The sequence below is a fragment of the Physeter macrocephalus genome, chromosome 10 (assembly GCF_002837175.3).
Source record: "Physeter macrocephalus isolate SW-GA chromosome 10, ASM283717v5, whole genome shotgun sequence".
Taxonomy (NCBI): Eukaryota; Metazoa; Chordata; class Mammalia; order Artiodactyla; family Physeteridae; genus Physeter; species Physeter macrocephalus.
Genome location: NC_041223.1, coordinates 60543746 through 60567286, shown reverse-complemented (window position 1 = coordinate 60567286; position 23541 = coordinate 60543746). Strand labels below are relative to the sequence as shown.

Genomic DNA, 23541 nt, shown 5'->3' with positions numbered 1-23541 from the left:
TATGTTTCAGGCACCTGCCTCAGCACAGGAAATACAAAAATTGAATAAGACCAGTAGCTCACAGTTTGGAGGGATAGGTTTCAAAATGATTCTGATGGTCAGAATGGCATGAAAATATTCCTTGAAATCCAAGTGCAAGAACTGATTTCTCACCGTCCGAAGGCTGAGAAAACCGATCTCTCAGAAAATCTATTTGAAGTGTTCCTCCCCAGCAACTGCCCACCCCGCCTCTCACATCCCAACATCGACACAGAGGACAGGCCGACATCTGAAGCTCCGAGGCTCTGTGAAGCAGACGTTACCTCATGCTACATGGCTCTCTTGCTCACAGTGGCACCAAGAGAAATGGGGCTTCCAGGACCTTCCATCCTGCCAGCCGTCTGATGATGTATTTGAAATGCCCGTTTCTGGGGCTCTCCAAATGAGTGACATTTATAAGGTATCCTTCTCTTCCCTGAATCAAAAGGTACCGAGATTTCTTTTATCTTCCACTCCCCTAGCCAGTGCTTAGTGTTTATATGGCCAAAATATCGAGCAAGTCACTCAATTCCATTTCTGTGCTCACTATTTCGCTACAGAAATGCAAACTCCCCTGGGTAATTCCAAGCAGTTTCTTTACCCAGAGATCATCTCTGGCCACAGAGCAGCTCAGCTGCAACCTGCGTTGTGTGCGCTGCATTATACTGTAACATTTTCAGAGTCAGGGAAGATTTATTCAGTGATCAACTGCTTCGGCATCCTGAATCACTCCAGAGACAGTCTGTTAAAGAGGGGACCTTGAGGGAGCTGAAAATGTAAGCAAGAAGTGAAATAATCCTCTTTCCCTTTTAACCCCTTAAGCCCTGGTAAGGAAATAATATTCGTTTTTTTATATGCATAGAGGAAAATGTCTAGAAGGAAATTCCTCATACTATGGAGTGCTTATCTGCAGAAGGTAAAATTAAAGGTGATGTTTATTCTTTTTGATAGTCTATATTTTCTACAATAAACTTTAATTCTGTAGTAAGAAAAATATTTTAAGATGCACGTACTGTTCTTCAAAAAGTTCTTCCAACGGAGAAAAAAAGACATCATCAGCTATCTCGGGAACCAGGTCAGAATTTGGAAGACCAGTACACTATTCACCAAAACAGACAGAGCGGTTACATATAACCAAAAATCAAAGGCTTACAGAGCTTTTAAAATCTGAAGTTAATACAAGTCAGGAATTGCTAATAATTTTTATTTAACACTACTCACTAGGCAAAAGCTGTTTCAACTCATTCCAATTTGCTTAGAGACTCAGAATGAAAGATATCCTGAGAGGGTGAAAAAACTGGAGTGTCATGTACACAACTCTTTAAGACCCTTCCAAGTGAATATCTAACCTGCCCTCTGAACTCTATGGCAGAAATGGGCAAAAGTGGCCTTGTTGCTAATTGAATGAAAGCCAGAGGGGCAGGTGATGGAATTTGCCACCTACCCCAGTCTGCCTACTTTTGGATCACACAGGTTTGCTGAAGGAAAGAGCGAGCCACAACTTGAATGATCTTCGAACTCAAGATCAAGGTGAAATATATCTCTTAGAAGTATAGACACATCTTCCCTCCAATGTCTTACAGTCAGGCTGTGCTGTACACAACTACACAAAAACAAATTTACTCGGTAAGTCAACTGGGGCATTTGCTTACTTGATGGCAAGATTTTTAATTTCTTTGTCATTTGACCTCACGTGCAAACGGCCAAAACCAAAATGTCTGAGAAAGGATGAACACAAGAAAAAACAGCTACTAATGGACAAGGCTGGGCATACAACAAGTAAAGGACATTCTGAATAAAGACCACCAACTGACTAAAGTGGGGGAGGGGAGGGTGGATTTCAGATGGTGATAAACCCTATAAATTAGCAGGTATCATCAAACATGCATATATAAAACCACTATAATAACATCTCATCATAACATCCATGGCAGGAAACAATTATGCATGAATTGTGGATATAGTTCAAACTTTTAACATAAAGGATGATCATTTGTTACTTTAAGTTGAAAAAAAAAGTCTCACTGTAAAAAAAACACTGATTGAGCCTGGGTCCCTATTGTCAACTACAATAGGAATTAAATTTAAACCTACCTATGGATTTCAGATTAACTGTTTTCACATTTATTCACATAACAGCAGAAATGACTAACTAGCTTTGATTATATAGAATAAAAAGCACTCTGTTTAATTAATTCGCCATCGGTTTTTGCCAGGTGGACATTAGCCAATGTTTGGTCTTTAATTATGATGTGTACAATCAACTCACTCAGAAAGTTTAAAACACCGAAGTCAAAGATTAATTTTTTTTCTGTCAGTAGTTGTGAGAAAGAAAAATAAGAGTTGAAAAATTTTTTAAAAACCACAGACAGACAAGGCGAGACAAAAGGAGAAATCTTCATTTCCATAGGATTGTTTTATTTTGACCAAATATATACTACTCTCAGTGCAATTTGCTCTTTAACCATTCTGGGAACCCGCCCTTCCTGTGATGAACAAACTGCACAGTATCTCCTGATCTCGACAGCTGCACCAAGGACGACACTCAAAAATCAATGTGCTCTCTGAAATAGGGTGCAGCAAAGATGTGAAAGCTAGATACATACATTCATGCGGTTTTAGATTTTTTAATCCCTTTAAAGATATGTTCCACCAGTGTTATCAGATTTGACGTTATTTTCTGTTTTTCTAATCACGTCCCATGATGAGTTTGAGCACCAATTCAAGATTTAAAAACTTTTTAAAGAAAGGAAAAAACAGAAAGAGAGAAGGGAGGTGTTGCTTAGAAAAATGCACACAGGGTCCAGGCTCCCTACCATTTCAAATTCTATCAAATGTCCAGAATGAACCATATCCTTCTCTGAAACCATAGAAGACCATCACCGATGAGAATGAGGACTCTCTCTCTCTCTCTCTCTCTCTTTCTCACACACACACACACACACACATACACACACACACACACAAAATGAACGAGAGATGTCACCATGAACAATCCCAAAGGCTATGCATTTATTCATTTCTAAAAGCTATTCCTTTCTTTAATTTAAGGACAATTAAATATGTATTTGTATTAATGAATATATGCTTTTGTGTGATGTGTACAAGCCAGGGAAACTCTGCAGAGGTTTGCCACCAACTGTACTTCAGATGCTATCAAATCAGATCAAATTTATCCCTTGAAAGACACTCTTGAGTTTCTAGATCTTCCTTATAAATTTCCTCCTTCATCAGGATGTTGCTGTGGTGTTTTCTTGTTTGTTTCTTAATTCTTGTCCAAAACAAGCTATTTTGGACACACTTCCTTCTCATATTTGCTCAGTTGTGATTCTGACTTCCCTGTAAGTCTGTTAATAAATAATACATCGTCTTGTCAGCTTTGGCAAATATGTGTAAGTTACAGTGTTTCCTCTTCTTTCCATTAGTCCGTCTGGCAACCATTTCATCCAGCAGGAAGGAACACACAGCACAGTGAAACTACCCTGAGCAGGGTCCTTAATGGAGAGGCACTGCAGCATTTCACTGTTGGGGTAGCAGCGTTGGGTGACCTGTGGCATCGCCCTCAGTGAAGTGAAAACCATTTCACTAGCTGTCTTTTCAACTGTGACAGGCCTTCGTCAAAAAACCAGAGAGTGTGACCTGCCAATCACAGGAGTGAGAGGCCCGAGGGCCATATGTCACCCGATCTGCAGCCCCTTCTGACTTGCGGTGTAAATAATTCCCAGTCAGCAGGCTCCTCTCACCCACGAGCTGCAGAAACAAGAGTTTTTTCCATCTACACTGTAACTTGTTTGGTCACGGACTTGGGTGACTTAAATGTGAAAATCATTTCCCTTGTGGTATCTGTCATTGGTTGAGATATGTGATTATTGGTCTGCTGGATCCACAATTCCCCAGAAAAGATTGTTGATCCAAATCCGAGAGAGCAGCAGAATCTGTGTGTGACACCGGTGGCGTTTTGCCCATCACCACACTCCAGGGAACGTGGCCTGGGAGCAGGGACCACATTGCTCCTTGAATGGAAATCAGCCTGTTAAGATGCTAGGCCTCCACACGGAGTATCACAGCCTCTCACCATCACTCTTCCAGCTGCCAGCTCCAAGCCTCAACTGAGAAAATGAGGTAAAAATACTGAAATGTAAAAAGCACTACACACACAACTACTGCTTTTACGATGAACGATCGTCATCTCAGACTCTTGACTTTTGCAAGCTGGTACCTAGTATGCTTTTGGCAAACTGGATAAAAGTGCCCAGCTTTAGGGCTTCCCTGGTGGCGCAGTGGTTGAGAGTCCGCCTGCCGATGCAGGGGACACGGGTTCGTGCCCCGGTCCGGGAAGATCCCACGTGCCGCGGAGCGGCTGGGCCCGTGAGCCATGGCCGCTGAGCCTGCGCGTCCGGAGCCTGTGCTCCGCAACGGGAGACACCCCTCAGTCTGACTGCCTGACACTGTCTACCAGATTCACCTGGAAAGTTTGTCAAAACACAGACTGCTAGGCCCCCACGTAAGGAGTTTCTGATTCAGCCGGTCCAGGGTCAGGCCTGAGAGCTGCGTTTCTAACAAATTCCTAAGTGATGTTGGCCTTGCTGGTCTGGAGACCACTCTTTAAGAATCACGGCTATAAAGATAGAGGACTTCATTTAGAATATTAAAAGAGGTGTGGGAGATGTAAAACTAGATGAGTTATATGACGAAAATGTGGATGATGGGAAGAGAGGATCCCAAGTGGTTGTATCGGAAAATTACCGGCCTGCTGTCATATGTATACATACAGATCCAGTAGTTTTAATCTCATTCAGGGATGAGTGTACTGAGGCTCTAAGTGACTGGGTCATTTGCCCAGTGTCACGGGGCTGGTCTAGCACGAACAGACTAGAACTAAATTTCAGTTCTCCTCTATTCTATGTTTTCCAGTGCAAAACATTGCCAGCAGTTAGGATATCACTGTTTTGGACAGGGAAAGAAATTTCACACTTGATCCCTTTCAAGGAAAAGTGGTGATCAGATAACCCACTGTAGTCACTCGAGTTCAAACAGAAGGACAGAAGAGGAAGCCTCACCAGAAAAAATACTATCTAGAGATGCACACATAGGTTTTCACAAAATGGCTAATTTATTAACCAGGTTTGGTGACTTAGGAGTCGACCTGGCATTGAGCTTGAAACCCTCTCTTCGCTGTTTTGACCCTACCACCCAGGAGGTACTGGAGTAGCTCGATTCCCTGTATGGTTTTTAGCAGCATCTGCCTTCGGCACGCGTTCCAATTTGACTTATCCTGGCAGAGACGAAGCCTGCACTTGCCCTGGAAGCCCAGTAAGAGCTAGCATAACCCAGGGCCTTCAGTTCCTCGTCTGAAACAAGGAGAGGGTAAGAATCCACAGACATTAAATGGAGATGTGTTGAATTTATTCAGTAGTCTGAACAAACTCCTTTCTGGCAGCGTACATGGATATGGCTTGTGAAATATTGTCTATATGAGCAGTGAGACAGTTCTAGAAAGATCTAGAAATAAGTATTTCTATGTGTCTCCAATTAAGTCACGGCTACAAGTATCAGTAATGAAAACAATAATGCTGTCAGATTATTGTTTGGTTAGTACAGATTTGCTATACATAGCAAATCTTTTAATTCACCTATTAGTCTTAGGAAAGATAGGAAAGTAAGGACAGGAGCCATCGTGTGCTGGTAAATGTTGAACAACCAGCTCTCTGGGGAGGGGTTGCCCTGACTTGTAATGTTTGCCAATTTCTGTGGTGTAAATAATCCGCTGCAGTCCTTTTAAAGCTGTTGGCCATTCAACAACTAACTTGCAAAATTCCTGACAAAAACTGGCTCTCAAGAATGGCACCAACAGCACACCACTGGGCAGAGAAGAAATCACATGTGGCAAAAGTATCCAACTAATGGGATCTTCCCCACCCTGTAGGGGAAAAAAAATGGTGGAGTGGGAAGGGGAAAAAAAACTGTTCTAGAAGTCAGGTAACCTGAATTATAGTTATTTGCCAACAGCCAGATAAGGAAACAGATCTGTTACATGCAGAACCAACTAAAATGACACAGTGGACTGCACATGTAAGAAGGCTCTGGCAATTTGTTCACAAAGACTGAAGAGATGTCTCAATTGTCCGCCGTACTATCGTAATACTGGCATGGATTGGTCTAAAGGTCGGGGTCTTCCAATCCTGTGATTCCACAAATTCCACTTGTACGTCAGTTTAAATCACCAATCACGGTATGATTCAGGGACCTATGCTACCAAGACCTAAAGGGACAGCGTGGTGTGACAAAAAGCACTGACCTAGGATTGGAAAGCCCCAAATATAGTCCTTATTCCTCTACTGAATGACTTTGGGAAAATCATGTTAACTTTTCTATGTTTCAGTTTGCCTCATCTATAAAGTAAATAATACCCTAAAGTCCCTTACGACCCTAAAATCCTAGGCTTCCAAGTGGAATTTATTTTTTTAATCACTCAGTTGTTTTGAGTTTAAAACTATGCTTGCTGCAAAGTAGTGGTGGAAATAAAAACCTGCATGAATTACAACCCGAGTGTCATTACGGCTTTAGTACAGGAGCTGAGCACACCATTCTGACAGAATCGTCAGTGAGAACCCAAGTCAGGGGCAGGGTGGGAAGAGCTCCCCATGTCAGCTCCTTGCCTTTTAGTAATTTCAGTCATGGAGGACTGGGATTTGCCTCTGAACTTCTCTACACCCACTCCCTGCAGCTCCTCCGTGGCCTGAACCGCAGACTACACAAATGCAACCCCTCCGCAGAGTCCACTTCACATGTCTAGGGCGGCCTTGCTACTTAAGGTACACATGGGCTCCTTATGAATGTAGACAAGGGTCTCTGTGGCATGAAGTGCTAATTTTACAAGATGAGCTGGAACAACCTTTTTATTACTCCAACTAGAAATGAAATTATTAAAAGTTCTGTGCCTATTGCAAATAACACTGTTCCACTCATTATGTGATCCATTCTTGAACCTGCTGGGAAGTGTTCCAGAAACTTCTGCCTAATGAATTGTGTGTGAGTGTGGGTGTGTGTGTGTGACAGACAGACAAACAGAGAGATTGGGAGGGGGGAGGAAATGGGGTACAAATAGGGTATGGAGAGCTGGGTATATGAGCCTATGAGCTTGTATGTACATAGATACAGTTCACAGAAAAGTGACCAACAAATGATTTTAAAAGAGGGCTTGGGTCAGAATTCTAGCTTGCTCTGAACATTCAAAACCACAGCGTTAATCTAGAGTTTCTCAGGTATTACTAACTTGTGACTTAAAACTGTTAATTATTGAAGGTTGATGTAACAATATCTTGCCTTCCTGATTCAACATCAAACAATCAAATCTCAAAATTGATACTTCTGCAACAAGGAAAATTAACACCGCATGGAGCATCATGATCGAGATTATGCTCTAACCAGCTCTGTAAAACCACAGAACGAGACAGGATACAAGACATGAGTGAGGGGAGTTACGGAAGGTGATGTGGCCTCGGAATAAAGGTACAGACTGCAAACTAAAAAGTCAACTTTGGGAACCATGTGCCATGTTTGACTTTCCTGGACCAACAGCAATGACGAAAAAAACAAAAAAAAAAAACCCTAACTTTGAGTCTTTGTGATTATTAATTTTTTTAAGAAAAAAGAACTTTATTTAAATCAGGCCCCGAGCAGGTTGGCTGAACGCGTGGAAACCTCGCTCAGCCCGCAGATGTCTGTCTGAGTTGCCACATGGCAAGAACAAGCCCTGGGGGTCTCAGGAGCCCAGCACAGGACCCAAAACTTCTGATTCCGGTGCTGGATGCAGAACTCCCCATCCCTTTCCAGTTCATTACAAACGCCTATTGTTTGCCGTATTTATCTGCCATCACTGCTGTTTGTTAGCAAATGGAAAGAGAACTGCCAGGACTAAATTTCAGCCTGCCCTCAGAATAGTGCAAAGGCGCTACAGGAATTGCACGACAGATGGTCTTTGAATGATATACAGAACCTCTGCCCTTGGGCCCGCTTTGGAGGAGCTGTTTTGGATTGTTGCTCGTAAGAGTGGGAGGTTGTTGTGTGATATGTGATTATTCCATAATAATTTTAATTATTTTGCCTGTTTTCAAACAATAGTCTCTGCCTTTTTTAATTTTTACACTCACTGAGTTGTGACACGAGCATTCTTTTCTCTGTGTTAGCAGGGATTAAAATCAAGCCCTGTATCCCTTCCCCTTTTTCAAATAATCCATGTTTAAATAAATTACCTCGGTCTGGAAAACCAAGTTACGTGGCATCCTCCTGGCACACACACAAGCAAGAAAAAAAATAATTCCTTATTGTGGAGTCTGGTTTGAGACTGTCGCGGTAACAAGTTTCAAGAAAAGTCTGCTCTTTGCCTCTTTGGAGCAAGGCTCAGGCTAAGGGAGGTTCATTTACATGCATGTGGAGATCCCATCGGATCTGCTCAAAGGTACAGTCCGAGGCAGTCAGACGGCACCCGATGTGCATGTAAATGAAGCTCCCCAAGTGGGATGCAGGTTTCTGGAGATGGGAAAAATACACCTTCTCTGTCTCATCCAAATCCAGTAGAAACTTCCGAATGTTTTTCTAAAGCAGCAGGAGCCAAAGAGAAGCATATGCTAAACTTCCAAGGCATCCGAATGCCCTTCTCCTTACCGGGTAGATTTGTTGGCTGAGCGCTGGCAGACGAGGTCTGGGGCTAGAACGCAGGCTTTCGGTTTCTTGGCCCAGTGGGCAGGCGGGTATCACCCTGCACATCCCAGTGGTTCTGGCATTGGCCTCCGGCTTTTACCTAAAGGAGAACATCACTCTGGTAAATGCCAGGGGCTGTCTTGAAAGATAAAATCTACAGTGAACGTAAGCCACAGGAGAATCAGGGAGTGAGTTAATATTCATAAGGTGGCCTTTTTACCCAACATAAGAATGTGTGGCTTCACCTGGAGGTTGTTGCTTACTAAATTCTCCCCTACGGTTGAATTCTGTGTCCCCAAATAGGCTGTGGTCCCATCCCACAGCCAAGAGCCAAATCAAGCTTTGGATAATTTCTGGGCTGACTAGTCTGGCACCTTGGTAATAAGAAAGAAATTCTGCATCGCCTTGGTCTTCAGCTATGTGATATAGTTACCTCGAAAACAGGAATCTCTGGTGAGTGGGGTTACTAGAAAAGAGAAAACAACAAAACTCTGACCCTGCTATTTGCTAGAGAAATCCCCCATGGAGTCTTAAGTGCTTCCCAACAACCGTGGTTTTAATCCAATAACAGCAGCTCTTCTAACAGAGAGAAAGCCAACTCACACAGCACGTAATACCCAAATGAAATTCAGATAACTCCCACTGTGTTGACAAAAAGGATTGGGGAAACAATGGCCACCCCGCTTTCTCCCCCGGCAAGGCAAGTGTGCAGAGATTTCTGGCTGTACAAAGCACGAATTCTCAGAAAAAAAAAGTGTGAATTAATGTTTGGCACCTCAAGGAGCCACAACTACTCGTCTTTTGAGACATGGGGGATCATGGAAGGAGAACTTCCCTGGCTTGCTAGGGTGTGATTGCTTTTGTAAGAACGCTGTTGCTGACAATTTTCATCAAGGTGTATGACCGGAAGAAAGGCTCTGACAATATCAGCAATCATAAACAACGTGGATCTGTGTTCTCAGCCTATCTGAAATCGTGAAACCCCACTTCAAACATGTTTACATGTTATCACCTGTCATTAAGTTTCCGTACGGGTCAGGCCCTATGCAAGGTACTGTATATACATTATCTCTAACACTGACAACCACGAGGAAGGTATTTATTGTCGTCAGTATATAATTCAAATGGAAAAAGAGTCTCATGTTGATTGAATGACTTAACAAAGGTCACTCAGAATAAGTAGCCAAGTCAGAATTTGAAATCCCTATTTAATTCCAACTGCCATATTCTTTGCACTGATGTATGTGTTTGTCACATATGTGCCATATCCCATTCATTGTGAAAGTGAATGCAAATTTCAGCATATTTTGGATTCCTGAAGGAAGAGCGTATGTATACCCTCAGTACTGGACTTGTTGTGAATTCTCAGCAAATACTTATTCACTGGAGTATTCCTTTATAGATATATAGGTCACTTAGTCTCAATCATGTAGGCTTTACCTGCTATTTCTTCATGCTCATTTCACATGATGTTTACCCTGGCTAGACCTAATTTCTGGAGAGTTTCCCTGGTTGGGCCAAAGGGATTCAGCCAACCAAAGTTCACATGGACCAATTCTACGTGAGAGCAACTATCAGTACCTATTCCTGAAATGAAGTCAACAAGAATCTAATAAACACCCACCACCAACTCAATTCTTCTGACAAAGAAATAGAGTAAAAATAAGTAAGTAAAATATGGAGAGTTCCAATAAATTGACCAAACAACAACAACAACATTTTATTTATTGACTCTACAAGAGGATAAAGAGCAAATGATTCTACATTCAAATACCCAACTGCATCTCCTGCATCTTGTGCTTTGTAAATAAATTTCCCTGTGTCTTTGTAAGTAATTCACATAATTTAGAAAATAATGCTATCTTAATACAAACACACATAAATAAATATGCTTATTAACTTCAAGATAACCACTGGGAGATTCCATTCAAGATCAAAAAATAAATAGCTTAAGTCAATAGCAAGATGACTATAACTGAAATATAAATATATATTTTAAAAGAACAGCTACATTCAAATGTTAGCCCTTTTGCCACATTTCCTGAGAGCTCCTTTTTTAACATTAGCAGTCAAAAGAGTGGCATTCTGTCAGGACCCCAAGACCTCTATGGATGGCAAATTTAACAGCTAAAAGATTGCACAAAGTGCTTTTATTCTGAGCCACATGTGAATTAGGCTCAAGCATAAAGGAAAAATAAATGGGAATTAGAGGACAGCTCACAGAGGCATTCCAGTTGGGGAGAGAATACCACCATGAAATCCCAAATGCAATTTATGAATACAGCATTTGAATTTTCTAATTGTTTCTAAAAAAAAAAAAAAAAGAAAAGAAATGAGGCTAATGGAATTACATTGGACCCAGCCATTCAATCATAGACAATTTTGCTGACCAATGTCCCTGTACATCCAGTCCTGAGCTCCTGATCACATCTGTAATCTTGCCAAACTTTGAGTCCAATAAGAGAAATATTTTTCCTTTTTGCTTTTTCTTCCCCTGGGTAGGAATAGAAGAGTCTGGTGATTTCAAGTACTCCATGTTTCATGGTCAAATAGGATCAATTTGATACAGCTGCCAGGGACATATGAAGCAGAAAGGGGACCTTGGAGATCATCTGTGCTTGTAGTTTTCAAATCATCTAGAACCAATTTGAAACTACTCACCACGTTGTCCACTCTTTTCCCTCCAGTGGCCTAATATGCACTCCGTAGCAAGCAGGAGAAAAAGAAGTCTCCTTGGATAAGCTGCCAGACCAGTGAGGTTAAGTATCTCTGAAACAGATAAGAAAATATTATTATTATTATTATTTCTGATAAAATTATTATTTTCCATCAGGAACACAGGAACACACACTATTGTATGACAATTTTTAACGTTTGCAATAGACAATCCAGTAGACCTCCCAAAGGCTTTCACCTAAGACTAAATACGCATGCCCAATCTGTTTTCAGAGTTCTATGCATACAGTGCTTCTAAGAGTGCAAAGAGCTCAGTTCCATACGGTGAAAAGAGTCATTCACTCATTCATCCACTGCATGTTAATTTTCAGTTATACCAAGCAGTGGGAACTCAGTGTCTATCCTCAAAAACGAATACTGTCGGGCTTCCCTGGTGGCGCAGTGGTTGAGAGTCCGCCTGCCGATGCAGGGGACACGGGTTCGCGCCCCGGTCCGGGAAGATCCCACATGCCCCCGAGCCGCTGGGCCCGTGAGCCATGGCCGCTGAGCCTGCGCGTCCGGAGCCTGTGCCCCGCAAAGGGAGAGGCCACAACAGTGAGAGGCCCGCGTACCGAAAAAAAAAAACCAAAAAACAAAAAAAGAATGCTGTCTAGTGAAGAGACAAAACATGATAACAATGACGGCTCAAAATGAGAATCGGTATGCAACAAAATTTCCCCCGGTTTGACCATCTGTGTGCTTCATCACTGAGGCTCCCCACACTGCGGAGCCTGTGCTCCGCAACGGGAGAGGCCACAACAGTGAGAGGCCCGCGTACCGAAAAAAAAAACCCAAAAAACAAAAAACGAATGCTGTCTAGTGAAGAGACAAAACATGATAACAATGACGGCTCAAAATGAGAATCGGTATGCAATAAAATTTCCCCCGGTTTGACCATCTGTGTGCTTCATCACTGAGGCTCCCCACACTGAGGCCCAAACACTTCCTCTCCCATCAGACACAGCCGCAGCTGCCACTTCTCCTGCAGGACAGAGTCTCCCCTCCACTCTACCAGAGCTGCTTCTGTGACCAAGGCAGGGCACGCTGCTCCTCCACACCTCTATTACCCTCGCCCATTTTCCCTTGTCCAAAATCTCCTTAGTCAAGACCAGCCTGTGGCAGATTAAGAGGATATAACCGAGACTCTCCTGTTTGTGTTTCACCATGTTGTAGACCCTAAAGAAATTTTACAGAATTTAGTGAAGCAGCACCTGCAGACCCATAGGATTCAGACTCATCGGAATGAGGCCAATGTGCGTTTGGCCAGGAGACAAATCCAAGCTTCCAAGAGGCTCCCTGACCTCCTTGGAAAGGCCTTGAGCCAGGCCACCCCGCTGGCTGTGCAGACATCACCAAACCTGCCTGAATCTTGGAAAAGGACAGAGCTTGACTTCTTTTCCCAGGAGGTTCCTTAGCCTCAATGGCAACACATTTCTATGGGGTCTCTCCCACCAGATCACAGACACATCTTGACAAGTGTGACTCCTTCTTGGGCTCCAGTGAGGACAGCACCAGTGCAGTTGTGGAGGAAGTACAGCGGAGCGCAGAAAAAGCAGCTGAGTCTGAAAAACGTCATTAAGGAGATAAGATTTGTGCAAATGCATTGCACCTCATGAGTCAGACCATCATTGTGCACATTGGAGGATGGAATCTCAGGAAAGTAGAGGAACAGCCGATTCAAAGACATAGAGGAATGAAAAAAGTACTGTGTGTTCAGGGAAATACATGCTTGCTTGTGTGCTTGCTTGCTGAAGCACAATATTTGATGTTGGAAGGAAAGAAGTAAGAGATGAGCCTGGAAACTAGTAAGGGTTTGGTCATAAAGAGTCTTATATGCTACCTGAAAGAATCTGTTTTATCCTATTTTGGTTTTTTGTGGATTTGGGGGTGGTTTTTTTTTAGCAAACATTTGAAGAGTTGAGCTGGATAATTATTTGATCATATTTACCCATTGGAAAGATCACTGTGCTAATGGTGTAGAAGGTGGATTTGAGGCTAGATAGACTAGAATAGGAAGAGGCAGGAAGATCTATATGCAAGGGGCTACAATTTTCAGGCAGGAGGTCATGAGATATTGTGGCAGACAGAATGCTGAGATGGCCCCAAAATTCCCACCCACCGGTGCACATTCCCTGTGAAACCCACTTCCCTTGAGTGTGAGGGAGGACTAAAAATATGATGGGTTTCATTCTGTGATACACCAAAGGTGAAGGAATTTTGCAGAGGTAAGTGAAGTTCCTCATCAGTCGACGGTGAGTTACTCAAAGGGGAAATTATCCTGGATGGACCCAACCTAATCAGATGAGCCCTTAAAAAAAGTACATAGAGGTCAGAGACTGGAACCATCAGGGATACCCTCCTCCTGGCCTTGAAGAAACAAGCTACTCTGTTATGAGAAGGCCTACGAGAGGATCACATGGCAAGGATCTGCAGGAGCCTCTAGGCTCCTCTAGATAGAAGGCAGCAAACTGAAATCCTGACCCATATAAACCGTGAGATAATAAACATGTGTTGTCTTAAGCTTCTAAATTTGTGGCAGTTTTTCATGCAGCAATATAAAAAACACAGATATACATAGCAGGAGACAAATAAGTAGTATATTCAGAAAAAAGCATTGACAGGAAGCAGAGTTTGAGCTGATATGAGAGAAAGAATGACTCAGAAGTTACTGGCTGAGGTGGCAGATAACCAGTTTTATTTTGGACATGTTGAGTTTGCTATGACTTGCTATAGGGCATTCAGGTGGCCAGGTCTAGAATTCTGTTGGATATAAGGACGTAACGCCAAAGAAAAGCCAAGGGTCAAGCCTGGTAAACAGGCCACATCTGAAGGGCCAGATAGAAAGTGGGAGAAAAAGACTGGAGCCAAAGGAGACAGAGTAACCATGGTAGCCAACGAACAGAGAGGATGGAAGCAGGCAGATGGGAAAGGGGCCTGAGGAAGCCACCCGCTGGTCTCTCAGGGACTCCACGTGCTTAGGTAACTGCCCCAGGGGGTCTTCTTCTGTATTGTTACTGTCATTGTTTTTAAGAAGCAAATCAAATCAGGCAGGGCCATGGTTAGGTTGTGACCACCAGGGCAAATGTAAGGAGAAAGGAAAGAAGAAGACTAAGGATGAAGCTCTCGGATGCATCCATGTTCAGATGACAGGAAGGGGAAGGGAAGTTTGCCATGAGACTGAGAAGGAGGGGCCTGAGAGGGAGGAGGAGAAAGAGGGGAGGCAGTTTTTCCTGAAAAACCCAGGAAAGGGGAAGTTTCCAGTGGACATGCTCACCAGTCTTGAAAGCCACCATATAAGGGGAGGGCCGAGATGCCCATGAGGTAAAGCAATTATAACGAGTGGAATTTAATGTTAGCAGAAGTTTAAAGTTGAGTCCCAGTGGCCACATTATGGCAAGTGCTTTACTTTCCTCATCTGTAAAATGAGAGTAATAAATGAGGGTGAAATACCCGCCCTGCTTTCCTCCCAGGGTTACAAATTCTCCCCTCCCTTCCACTCTGCTTCATAAAGGCTTGAATGTAGAGGAGCCAGCCCTTTCCACCACCTTGGGCCTAAGAAGACAGGGTCTCAACCTCAAACTGCCCTGAACTGCTTTGTTGGGTTCAAGCTAATTCCTTTCTGAAAGGAGAGGCTTGGAGACAAAAATGCTTGCCAACCATCTCTAATTGCCAAGAAGTATAAGAAGTTGAAATGTGGAGGAAGGGAACCTCACTCCTCTTTATTTTTTAAAATTTTTATTGCAGTATTAGTTGATTTATAATGTCATGTTAATTTCAGGTGCACAGCAAAGTGAATCAGCTATACATATACATATATCCACCCTTTTTTAGATTCTTTTCCCATATAGGTCATTACAGAGTATTGAGTAGAGGGAACCTCACTCCTCTTTAAAGACACATTGTTGGGCTTCCCTGGTGGCGCAGTGGTTGGGAGTCCGCCTGCCGATGCAGGGGACACGGGTTCGTGCCCCGGTCCGGGAAGATCCCACATGCCGCGGAGCGGCTGGGCCCGTGAGCCATGGCCGCTGGGCCTGCGCGTCCGGAGCCTATGCTCCTCAATGGGAGAGGCCACAACAGTGAGAGGCCCGCGTACCTCAAAAAAAAAAAAAAAGACAAAAAGACACATTGTCACTTTGTTTACTCAGCACTTGCTTTATTGGAAAACAGCTGAGAACCAAGAAACGAACAAAAGAGACCTCTAACAGCCACCGTCTACACCACAGAACACACCCTCATTAGTAAGCTTTATCAGAAAGGATTTCCTAGGGTTCCTACTCGAGGTCTACTTTTCCTCTTTGGAAATTCTAATAGGCTTGGTGATATGGTTTCCAAATAAACAGTCCAATAAGAGTAGCAAATTAAAAGAAAAAAAGGACTAGAAGAGGCACATTGGTAACAGTAACCAGTGACAGCTGATGGCTTAACAGCAAGGATGGACACAGGGGGAAAAATAACTATAGAAGACAAACAAAAGAAGTAAAAATCACAGCAGTTTAGGATCATTTAGTGTAGAATAAAAACATTCTGCATACTACAACAGACCCCCGAGGGCACTAGAGCTCAGCACGATGGCATAAGCCATCATAAAAAAGTTAAATTACAGGGCTTCCCTGGTGGCGCAGCGGTTGCGCGTCCGCCTGCCGATGCAGGGGACACGGGTTCGCGCCCCGGTCTGGGAGGATCCCACATGCCGCGGAGCGGCTGGGCCCGTGAGCCATGGCCGCTGGGCCTGCGCGTCCGGAGCCTGTCCTCCGCAACGGGAGAGGCCACAGCAGAGGGAGGCCCGCATACCACAAAAAAAAAAAAAAAAAAAGTTAAATTACATTTGCTTATAGTCTAAAAGGCAGAGATATTCATAATATACAATAAGAGGAGACTTATGGCTTGATCCACTTATTCTTTAAACGGTATTTCTTGAGGAGCAGCTATGTGCCTGGCACAAAAACATAAAGGAGAAAGAATGAGATGGTGGCTGTCTTGAGTAACTCTCAGTTATCTGGAAGCTCAGCTATTCTGAGAAAATCATTCCCTGAAAGATGTCCTGTCCAGAGCACTTAGAACATTTATTAAAATAACAAGGTTTTAAAATAAATAACTAAAATAAAATATCAAGGTTTTTGAAAAATCTAAACAATTCACACTTCCCTCATTGGCAAAACCAGGTCTATTTTATCTAGAATGAATTGAGTACTTTTGCTGAAAAATAACAAGAAGAAAATCTGAATATGATTCTCCCAGTACAACAGCTACCTACGCTATGGTTGTATATAAAAAAACACCTTCAGGAGCTTCAATGATTTTTAACAATAGTCAGGCAGGAGTGCTTTTGTGCACTCAGAGTGCATGCTATTTGTTTTATGTCATTAATGTAAGCCCCAAAAGTGTTGAAGTTAAAACCAACAGGTAACTTAGATCCAGGGGGAAAGAACCTGGCTCTTTCTGATCAGTATCTTATACCAGTTTTTGGAATCCCACAAAGTAAAATCTAAACCAGTGTTTCCAAACTATAGGTAGACCAGTTATATTAGAATTCCAAACTTCTGGGCCCCATCACAGATCTACTGGGACAGAACCTCCATATTTTTTAAAACCTCTGCAGGTAATGCTAACATGCAACCAGAACTGCTTATGGCTCTAATAGTCTATTGTTTTCAATGTATCTTACACCAAATAAATAAAAGACAATTTCCCCATAAATACTATAGTCCAAATTCAATGAAAAGAAAATCCCAGATGTTCTATATTAGATTTTAATCTTGTAACTAAAGAGAAAATAACATTAACAAGGGAAATAAAATTCATGGTATTTTTTTCATAATTTTGAGGTTTACAGATTAGAAAAGTGAGGAACTAAGCTAAAAAGTTTCAAACACAATTATATTTTGGCTACATCATCTTTGTATCATCATGCATGAACCCTCGGGGTATTAATAATAAAGTCAAAGGGAATCTGAAACTTTTGCTGGAAAAACAGAATTTCAAAAAAAGCTTGTCAGTCTTTAGGAACAATGCCAAGTCTCTCTTTCTCTTTCTCTCTCTCTCACTTTGGTGCTGTTTAAATTTCCTGCTTTTGCAAGCCCAGATATAATATGAGGATGAAAGAAGAAACATGTAGAAGCCAGAAACAGTCTCATTACATAGAATTTAGGGACCCTGTGGAACGTAACAGGTTAGAGAGAGTGACATTATATGTAATTAAGATGTCTAGGGTTCATTTCAGTCCCCAGGGGACAGATGCAAAATATATAACTATTAATAGCAATGGTTAAATAACAATAACACAAGTTCTTCTTGTATTATTAGATCCCAGAGTTGGGAGGTTTTTTTGTTTGTTTTTGTTTTTTGGGTTGTTGTTTTTTTTAAGAATAAGTTACTATTATTTGGAAAACTCCAAGAACAAGTTAAGTAAAGGGAAAGTTACTTGACTTAAGACCAAACATTAACTTCTAAGCTAGAGGGTCAGATGGTCCCACACATGATTTTTGCCTCTCTCAAGGAGAAGATAAGTTTCCCCTACTCTCCTTTCTTATCAGGAACAAATTGAAAGACTTAACAGACTAGGAAGCTGTGGTGACCAGTGTATACGCTGGGTTTTGACAGGCCAGAGAATCTAGTCTGTCCTTTCCTGGTTTGGTAAAAATTTTGTAGAAGCTCTCCCTGGGCATTTGGTGTGATGAACAAATTGGCAAACCAACGTGTACCCTCTATACACAGAGCACTGTTTTGGGAGCCGAGGGAGATAGATATCTTAACACTGTATGAGGCAGGATTCTGTCCTCAAGGAAATTAAAATATAGCTGGGGAAAAAAAATCCACAAACATCAATTAGGGACTTGTATGCCATAATTCATGATTAAGTAAAAAATTAATGTCATAGCTGTTCAGAGAAGGCGAACTAAAATGAGACTAATTGGGAAAGACTTCATGGAATTAATGCACTTGGGCTTTGAAGGATGCTACCAGAACTAGTCTCAAGTGGATATGCAAGGGAAAGAATTGGTACTCGTACATGGAATTACATGTATGTAAAAAACTTTATGGTTTTCTTTTTCCCTCTTTTTATTTTTCTTTATTAATTTAAAAAAAGATGGAGACTTTTTGCCCTTGGCCATGACTTAGAAATGTATATAAAATGAGGTTGAAGATTTAACAGATTTAGTGACATGTTCTTAGACAATCTTCAATTCTTCCTAGATTTGGAGAAGCAGCAAACTTGAAACAGTAAGTAGGAGAAAAATGGGGAGGCTGCTGTAATTAGACCAGCTGATACCAGAGAGTAGCAACTACGAATAATAACGGATGAAGGAGAACCCTGAAGGCTCAACAATCTGGGCCCATTTAACACTGAGAAAATACAACCACACTCTTCTCATCCACCCACCCCGAATTGCCCCAGAATGCAACCATCATAGCTCCTGGAATGAACTTTCTCTACCGATATCAATCTCTTTTTTAAAAAAGAAAAAAAAAGGAAGAAAAATTGAAAGAGGGGGTAATACAGGGAAAAAGTTCATTTATTTGTTTACATAAGAATTTTTTTATTGAGCAACTACAACTGCTTTAAGTACTAGAGACACAGCTGTGAACAAAAGAAACAAATTTCTTACAGTTTTGAGCTTTTGTGCCAATGGGAAAAACAATTCTCCATCTTATGATTTTTAAAAAGAATGAGATAAACAAAGCTTCAAATGTAACTTAGGTCCAATTCCCCATGGGTTAGTCAAAGTCAACCTAGATTTTTTTTTTTTTTTTAATCTATCCTACACCACCTCTCTGACACTGAGTCTAGATCTGTAGCCTTTGCCTGCTGGTTCTTTTTCAGGAAGACCCCTCCTTGTCCTTCTAATTATCAATCACTCTTCTGCTTTCTGGATCTGGCCTTCCTTGGCTCCTTCTCCGTCTCTCTTACCTGCAATAGAGGTTTTCTTTTCCTCGATTCCCCCATTTTGTTTGTTTTCCCCAAACTCCAAAAGGTCATACACCTAGGCAATTGTGAAAGCCAAAAGTCAGTTACGTGATTCCTTTCTCTAGACCAAGGGTCTGAGGATCTAAGAACTAAGGTTCTTGTCAGCCCCTCAAGACCGGTTCCCACCCTGGGCAGGAGTCACAAACGACATTGCTGAATCATGGCCTAGGGGACATTCAGGAACTAAAAACAGGTATTCTGGTTTGCAAGGTTGTTCTTTTAAAAGAGAAACTTAAAACCCTTTTCTTTTCTTTAATGAATTATTCTAGTTTTGCTCTGAGACTGCAGCTCCTGTTTTATTTTCAGTTGTCTTTTTCCATAACTCCTTTTAGAAATAAAAATGGGAAACGTTACCTAGCCCCTAGGAAGAAATATGTACATACATTTAAAAAGCAGTTTCATGCAACCTTAATAACCTGAATTCTATTTCCCTTTCCGTACATGATGGATGAAATTACTTTGATTATGCTGGCTTTCCAATTACTCATTCATGCCAAGAAAGCTAGCCCTTGAAACCTCGTCACCTTGTTTATTTCTTTCCCACCTTGCCCTTCACAATCAGAAAATCAAAGAGCGCTGGAGCCGGAAGGAGCTTCCGTGATCCCCAAAGGAAGGATTAAACTTAAAAGTCATACATATTGATTGACCTGAGTTTTCTAAAATTCAACCCAAGTAACAATTTCAATACCAATTTTTAAGCTGTAAAAACTGATTTGGAGTTACAGAGTTTTGAGTCATATGAAAGGCTTGGTAAATATATAACCTGGTTGCCAAAGGGTTTCTACTTAATACACCAGGAAATGATTTATTCCCATGTGTTCACTTTATTCCTTAATCCAAATCAGTGATTTTCAAATTGTGCTCCTTTGGAGTCTGAGGGTCTATCACACACAGAAGTGAAGGGGGACCAGTTTTGGAGGCTCTCCATGCTCTTGTCCCTGCTTTGACCAGAGACCTTCCCCTTTTTCTCTCTTAGGGTTGGGTTATCAAGTACGAGTTCATACAAATCAAGTTTTCTGTTACTACCCAAAAAGGAAAAATAAATTTGAAAAGGAAATGAACTTACACAAGTAATGGTACACAAAAAAAAATACAAAAAGTCAACCATGATCATTTTCTCACAGTTAGACTGGGGCTAGCAACTGGTCCTGGAATCAGCATTGGGTTGGCCTTCTGCTGTATAATTCTCCTTGACTGGCTTTTCACTACCAAGCACCAGGGCTCACCACCAAATGCCCCAGGGGCCAACTCCATAGCCATAGGCATCCTGGCTGCTTAGAGACAGCTCTGCTAATCTGCTTGTAGTTTATGGTTGCAAGTTCAGTATTCATTCAACAAACACATAGTGAAGGGCTCAAAGACAAAGACATGATGTCCAGAAGCAACAAATTTTTAGTCTAATGGGGAGACAGATAAGCAAAATTTATAATTAAATTATGGTATATAAAAGCAGGATGACCATTATTTTAATGGGGGATGTGCAAGGTGTGGTGAAAGCTGAGAAGAACCACGCCCTAGAAGAGTCAGGGAAGGCCTCACAAAGAAGCCTCAGCAGCATTTCAGGTGAAAGCACAAAATATGAAGCAGGGAGGGAGAAGATTTGGCTGGACAGGCAAGCAAGAGCCACGTTAGGAAGCGTCATGCCATATGGAGGACTTCACATGGTCTATCCTGTAGGAAATGGGAAGCCAGTAAGCCATTCACCTAGCATTATTGAATAATGGATAATTTCCTCACTTCCCCAGCAGTTTTTTTTTCCTCCTTTATCCCATTCATGTTAGCAAATATTTTTTAAGTCCCAGCTCTGGGCCAATCACTGCTCCAGCCATAAAGAAACTTTGAAGTCATCTAAATCCTCTGAGACTCCAGATCTGCTGCCAGCCACACCCCCAGCAGGGCTTTTGGGCTAAGCCACCCCTGGGATGTTTGCTCCAACTGCCCAGTCATTTCCTTGGCATCTCGTATGGGGATTTTCCACGAGGAATCAGCAATGGAATTTTTTTTAACCTCTTTATTGGAGTATAATTGCTTTACATTGTTGTGTTAGTTTCTGCCGTATAACAAAGTGAATCAGCTGTACATATACATATATCCCCATGCAATGGAATTTTTTTAACTGCAGAACTAGATAACATAAGTAAGGAAAAGAGTTAAAAAGGAGGCTCTTGAAAACATTTAAAATAGATGCTCAGCATTGAAAATCAGCTTACGGGATGGCAAATGCAAATGTGAGCTCAGACAGGCCCAGCTCAGTTTTGCAAATCCTTTGGTAATGAAAATAGATCCGCACTTTAATTTTTCAAACCATAAACCTCCCCGAAGCAAGTAAGAAAAGAGAAGAAACATAAGGGAAATGTTCTACAAAGGAAGTGGATTTTGCATTTGATGTGTGGATGGAACTCAGTCAGGACAGAAGTCCCAAACACTGTGAAGTGGGCTCAGTCATGGCTGGTACCCCAGGGTCCATTCCAGTTGGAAGCATCCCTTTCCAAAGTCCAGGATCATCTCATCTCCCTTCCACCCCCAACTATCACATCAAACCTTGCTCTCTGGAAGGGAGACAGTACCTTCATGAATACTAAGGTATAAATGACAGCTTTTTATTTTATTTTTTTTTTTTTGCGGTACGCAGGCCTCTCAGTGTTGTGGCGTCTCCCGTTGTGGAGCACAGGCTCCGAACCCGCAGGCCCAGTGGCCATGGCTCACGGGCCCAGCCGCTCCGCGGCATGTGGGATCCTCCCGGACCCGGGCACGAACCCGTGTCCCCTGCATCGGCAGGCGGACTCTCAACCACTGCGCCACCAGGGAAGCCCCTAAATGACAGCTTTAAAATGCCACTTCTTCTGTAGGGTATTTGCATTTTAACAGAGTCTAAAACCCAAGCCAAAGGGAAACCCCTATGAATGTGAACATATGAAAACAGTTTGCAATGAGTTTTTTTTGCTGTTTCTCCACAGACTCAAAAGTTACCTGGCAGAAAGCAGCTGCTTGATTATTCAACAAGGGAGAAGTTGAGATTTACAAACCATCAAGTTCAGACCTAGTGTACTTTCTTGGCAGAAAAATAAAACGAGGGGCAGCGCACGTGGCTTCTCCAATGCTGAGCTCCTGCCCAGTCCCCCAGCAGCCCCTCAGGTGGCTTCCCAGTGAGTTTTGGGACGCTGTACCTCGCTGTGGATGCTTTCTTCTGAATTCCGAAAGAAGGATTTCCAACACACTCTGACAACAGAGCATCTCAGCAACTGCCCTGCATCCGCGGAGCCCTCCCCAGCAAGTCTTGAACTCAGGCCCTCCGCAGAGGGGTGAGTTGCGGGGCAGGGTTCTTCCTGAGATACTCTCTCTGGGCCCTAGAAGAGGGGTGATAGCTGCTCCTGGTATCGCTACTCCTATTTCTTCAGATTCTCTTTACACTTGTTAGCTAATCCCTCATTGCTCCAACCCCCTATTGAAATCAATAATTCTTTATATTAAGCTTTTCCTGTTCAAATTAAGTAAATAAAGCACTTCTTAATTGTCTTGAACTTGATAAGTTACCGAACTCTTCTCCCCTCCCCCTGCTCCAGTTCCCTACCCCAGCAGCATAAGATGTTATATTCCGTCTGCCAAGAGATTCAGATAAAGCCAGAATATCTAGTTTTAAGGCCCTTGTACAGTTTCTTGACATATAAAATCACCAAAGGGACTGCCTCAAGGCAATATTTCTGAGTGTCTTACTTTCCTCATGGCTTATAAGCTGAAAGAAATTCAAATATCCCAAATTTCAAGGGGTGAGGATGTAAACTTATTTGCTAGATCAGTTCTTGGTCTTTCCTAGGTTGTAGAAAATCTAGGGAAATAGTCCATGAGGTAAGAAAACAAAATGAAACAAGAAGCCTAAGTTTATCTGCCTGATATATGCTGAAGAACTCAAGAAATGAGGAAGACAGAAGAACAAAGCGTCCTGAATGTTGGAGAAAGTCATGATAAAGAGAGAGAGAGAGAGAGGGCTTCCCTGGTGGCGCAGTGGTTGGGAGTCCGCCTGCTGATGCAGGGGACACGGGTTCGTGCCCCGATCCGGGAAGATCCCACATGCCGCGGAGCGGCTGGGCCCGTGAGCCATGGCCGCTGGGCCTGCGCGTCCGGAGCCTGTGCTCCGCAAC

General features: G+C 42.4%; 1 long non-coding RNA gene across 1 annotated transcript in view; it reads right to left on the bottom strand.

Moving 5' to 3' along the window:
* Window positions 1-8692: 8692 nt before the first annotated feature.
* LOC129392472 (uncharacterized) overlaps window positions 8693-23541 on the bottom strand; it is a 51036-nt gene continuing 36187 nt past the window's right edge. Inside the window, exons 4-5 of the long non-coding RNA XR_008618396.1 lie at window positions 11383-11490; window positions 8693-8821 (exon numbers count right to left, since the gene is read on the bottom strand). This is a non-coding gene — a long non-coding RNA (uncharacterized lncRNA). The remainder of the gene's footprint in view (window positions 8822-11382; window positions 11491-23541) is intronic.